This window comes from Hyaloscypha bicolor, assembly GCF_002865645.1.
Source record: "Hyaloscypha bicolor E unplaced genomic scaffold K444scaffold_10, whole genome shotgun sequence".
NCBI lineage: Eukaryota > Fungi > Ascomycota > Leotiomycetes > Helotiales > Hyaloscyphaceae > Hyaloscypha > Hyaloscypha bicolor.
The window spans coordinates 22,580-28,579 of NW_020194512.1; positions in this window are offsets into that span (position 1 = coordinate 22,580).

A 6,000-nucleotide genomic window follows, 5' to 3' on the forward strand; every position below is an offset into this window, starting at 1 on the left:
AATATATAAATTAATAAAATTATAATATTATAATATTAATATATAATCTTTAAATTCACTAAATTTAATAAAAACTAGCTATTAATTAAATTATTTATAAAATATAAGATTATATAATTATATTTTATTATTTATATTTTATATTTCGAGTTCTATAACTATATATATAACTATTAAAAAAATAGTTATATTAATACTAAAATTTCTTTAAAAATACAAAAAATAATATTTTTCTTTAATTATATACTAATTTCCTAATTTGGCCTAATATTAAACTATTTTAAATATTTTAAATATTTATATATATTTTTCTATTTTATATTTCTCTTTCTTTTTATTTAATATATTTATTCTTTAATTTTTTTTTATATAATATTTATATTAATAAAGTATTTAAGAATATTTAATAACTTCGATTTTATTATAGAATTAATAGAATTTAATATTATTCTAATTTATTTAATCTTTATAATCTTTTATTACTTATATATTTAATAAAGATATATTATATTAATTATTAAATATTTCTTTTAAATAATATTTAATTTAATAAAGCATTTATATAAGAATTTCGAATTCATATAAATAACTAATAATAGTTTTATTTTTAGTATTTTATTAATTATAGATTTAACTAAAGTATTTATATTAAAGCTATAAACTATATTATATAGTTTTAAAGCTAAAATATTTCTAGTAATTCTCTTATATTTAGTAAAAAACTAATAAATAATATTAATATATTTAGTTTTATTTATTAAAACTAAAATATATTTAATTTAAAAAAAGAAATCTTAATTATTTATAAATAAAGTATTCGTAAAAATAATTAAATATAAGGACTTTTTTACTAGTTTTATAAATTTTAATTCTTTAATAATATTTTTAATTTACTATTAAATATATTTATTAAATATTTTTATATTAGTTTCCGAAAATCTAATAATTTAAATTATTAGAAATATATTTCTTAGTTAAATATAACTTAATAAGGAAATAATATAGTAAAAGTAAAGGCAAAAAAGAAAACTTAATTATATTAATTAAAGAAAGAGAAAGAAAAAGAAAAAGAAAAAGAAAAAGAAAAAGAAAAAGAAAAAGAAAAAGAAAAAGAAAAAGAAAAAGAAAAATTATAAACTTTTATAAAGCTATAATTTTATTAGTTTATATAATATTACTATATAACTTATTTTCTTAATACTTTTCTTTAGGATATATTCTTTCAAATATATTAATCTTATACTTTTACTCTTTTAGCTTTTCTATTTCCGATTATTTTTAGTATTTCTTTAAATTTCTTAAAAGCTATTTTAAATAATTATTTTATTATTCTATTAATAATTATTTCGGTTATTAAAATATAAGTTATTTAGGCCTTTTATATCTTTATTAAGTCTCAAATAAAGTAATAAATAATTATAATATACTTGAAATAATTATAAAAATAAGAGTTCTTAACTAAAATAATTATTTCCTAATTATTTTCTAGTATATAGACTTTAATTCTATTTTCTCTAATATATTATAGTTAATTTAAATCTCTAAAAATCTATATAACTTATTATTTTTATTTTATATATATAATAAATATTATAATATATTTTTTAATACTTTTCTAATTAGATTTATTACTAGCCTAATTAGTATTAAAATAAAAAATAAAAAATTTAAATTTATTTCCAAAATTATAATAAATTTTCTAGTTTAATATAAATTAAAAATACTTTATTAAATTCTTAAATATATATTTGTAATACTTAACTAAATTATTTATAAATTATATTAATTTACTAAATATAAATATAATATTTAAATAAGTTAGTATTATTATAAATATAAGATATTTAATACTTTATTAGTATTTTATATTATTAATTTTTATATTTTTTATAATAATTCTTTATAGTAATTTATAATTAAATATTAAAATAAATTTCTTCTTATATGACTCTTATATAATTTTAAAGTAATTAAGAATTATTACTAAATACTATTTTTAGTTAAAATAAATAATATAATTCTTTCTATTTCTAATAACTTTATAATTAAGAATCTTAGAGATTTCTTTTAAAAGCTTGGCCTTAAATTTATTAAATAATTAAATAAAGAACTAGTTTATATCTAACTTATTTTTTATAATAATAATATTATTATTAATATAAATAAGAAGCTTAATACTTTGATTTATATATATATTAATATAAATTAGCTAAACTTTATATAAAACCCTAATTTTTTATTTCTTAATAAATTAGTTAATTATAGTTTTAAATAACTTGCTTTAGTTTATATAAGCTTTATAATACTTTAAATATAAATCCGTTTTTAATATTTATATTCTAAAAAAGCTTTAAATAAATCTTTTTCTTTAAATATAATTCTATAAATATATTCTTAATATTAAACTAGTAATACTTTAGGTCTTTTTTAATAATTATTATTAGAAAAAGTCGGAATATATTTATTTTTATTATTAATGCAAATATCTAATTATAGTCTTTCTTTTTAATTTATATAAATTCTTATATAGCTAGCTTTATTTTATATTATTTAATTCTTTTATTAAAAGTAAGTTTAATATTAAAACCCTATTTATAATTAAGTAGATTAGTTTTTTTTAGATAAAAAACTTCTTTTTAAGAATTATTTTATTTAAAGTTACTTATTTCTAAAACTTCTTATATATAGAATTAGAATTCTAGCCTTTATTCTTATTATAAATATATAATTAAGAATCTCTTTTATAATTAGCTAATTATTTAATAATATTTAGTTCTTATTCTAAAATTAAATAATTATAGCTTAAATAACTTTTATTAAATATTTATTTTCTTTAATAACTTTTTTATTATTATTTAAGATATCTAATAAAGTATTAATAAATTATATTTAATATAATATTTATATTTAATATAATATTTATATTTAATATAATATTTATATTTAATATAATATTTATATTTAATATAATATTTATTTTATATTTAATATAATATTTATATTTAATATAATATTTATATTTAATATAATATTTATATTTAATATAATATTTATATTTAATATAATAGTTATATCTAATTAATTAATTTATATATTTTCTAAAGTATTTGAAATAAGATTATTAAATTTAGTATTTGTAACTAATAATTATATAATTGCTTTTTTATATAAAAAGATTTAAAATATTACTATTATTAAAGCTTAATTTATATTATTAAAAATAGGAAATAAAATAAAATAATTTAGTAATTTAGTAATTAGCTATTTATAAGAAATAGAGTTTTATTTATTATTATTTTATTTCTTATAAGCTATTAATTTAGTATTATTATTTTTTATATTTGCCTTTATAAAGCTTGAGATATTTATTAGATTCTAATATAATAAAATAATTACTTATAAAATTAAACTTGGCTTTTTTATAAGTATTTTTATTAGAGAAATATTTTTTCTTTAATTATTTAGCTATTAGTTAATTTATTACTATATTTAATATATTATAAGAGCTATTTAAATCTTATAATTATAAGTTAATTATATTTCTTTTAATAAGTTTATTAACTTATATAATATTATATTTATTTATTTATTTATATTTTATAGTTTTAATTTTATATTTTATAAATATATTTACTTATCTAAAATAAATAAGCTTATTCTTATATTTATATTTATTTATAAACTTCTTGTTTTTATAAAAGAAATACTTGTATTTTTATATTTGAATATAATTAATTCTTGGCTTTTGTTTTAAAGAATATTTATTTAAAATAAACTCTTTTATTATTTAGCTTTAGTTTATTATATATATAATTCCAGATATAATAATTTAATTTAATTACTTTATTTTAGAACTTTAATAATAGATTTGCTTTTTTTAATAAAATATATATTATTTTTTATAATTTATATACTTCTCTTAATTAATTTGTTTTAATATAATAATATTATTATTATATTTCATAATTTCATACTTTTATAAGTCTTCTAATCTTATATTATCTTAAATAATTTCGGGGCATTATCTAATTATATTTCTTTAACTAATTTCTTTATTTTATATTTAATATTAAGCTTTTAAATTTATAAATATTATATAATTATATATTTTAATTCTATTAGTAAAACTTATTTCTTTTATATTATATTATTAAGAATTAAAAAGAAGTAATTATAGCTATTAATAAAAATCGAGAATAAGCCTATTATATTAAATTAAATTAGAGCTAGAATTATAGCTTTTTATAAGCTAAATGTTTTCGGGTTTTTATTTTTTATTTTTATTAAAGAATAAATCTTATAAAACTTAATATTATATAAAATCTAAATTATTTTATTAAGAATTATAACTTTATAAAAGTAATATAATTTATTTAATTTAAAATAACTAAATCTTTTATATATAAGCTTATATTTAGTAATAGTAACTATTTCTATTAAAGTCTAATATAAATAAGTAATTAGAGGTTTTAAATTCTTTTTTTTCTTATTTAATACTTTTATTTCTAATTTCTTTATTATTCGGCTTTTTAATTAGCTATTTATAAGAATTAGTATTTTATATATTAATTTTAATTAATATAAATATAACTTGCTTTTCTTTTTCTAATATTATATAAGAAATAAAAGAAAGTTTATTAATTATTTTAGCTTTAATAATAATTTTTATTTTATATTTAAAATATAGCTTTTTATAATTAATTTCTTTTATAAAACTTGTTTTATATAAATACCTTACTAATAAGAAACTAATATCTAAATTTAATATAAAAAAATAATTAAAAACTAATATTAAAGTTCTATTTAATATATAATATTTTTCTTCTAATCTAAATTAATATATATTTAATAAAAACTAGTATAAACCTAAAGCAAGAAAATTAATTAGTTATATATATAATATAAATTAAGTTAAATAGCTAAGAACTTAAATATTTACTAATATTATTTTAAGAAAGTAAAATAGTTTTAGTTTTAGTATTTATTTTAGAATTAGATTAATAATAATAATAATAATAATAATAATAATAATAATAATAATAATAATAATAATAATAATAATAATAATAATAATAATAATAATAATAATAATAATTAATAATAATAATAATAATAATAATAATAATAATAATAATAATAATAATAATAATAATAATAATAATAATAATAATAATAATAATAATAATTCTGAATTTCCCTTATTATTTTTATTTAATAATCTTTCTTTTTTCTAAAGGCTTCTTTAATTTATTTATATAATTTCTTATTTCTAATTTCTTTTTAATTCTTTCTGATTTCTATTTACTATTTTACTTAAAATTAAAAATATTTTTTAATATAAATATTCTTTCTAATCTTAGAAATAAGCTTTATTATTAAGATTAAAGCTATCTTTATTTTAGCCTTTATTATAACTAAAAATAATATATAAATTAATAATATAACTTTATTTCTATATATTAAAGTCTATTTTTAATTAAGGTCTAACTTATATTATTTTAATATAATATTTTCTGTTTTATTTCCTTTATTTCCTTTTTTTATAATTAGCCTCTATTTTTATTACTTTTATATATTATACTAGTAATTATATCTTATAGCTAACTCGTATTTAAATTACTAAATATATTAGAAATTAATATTTATATATCTTTAATATTTTAGCCTTAGGTTTAAAATATTATAATAGCCCTTTTTTTCCTAAATTTACTAAGCTAATAATCCGCCTTATAGAAATCTTTTAGAACTTTATAAAAGTATTATTTTAATTATAAAGCTTTAATTTCTCTATATTATTTATTATAAAATATATAAAAGGAAAACTATAATAAAATAAAAATTTATATAAAGTATATTAGAATATAAAACGTAATTTAATAATAAAATAATAGGAATAAAGATATAAATAATAAAGTATAAATAGTATATAGTATATAAAAGCTTAATTAATTAAATATAAAAGAGAAATTATTATTTAGAACTATAGAAAAGCTAGTTTTC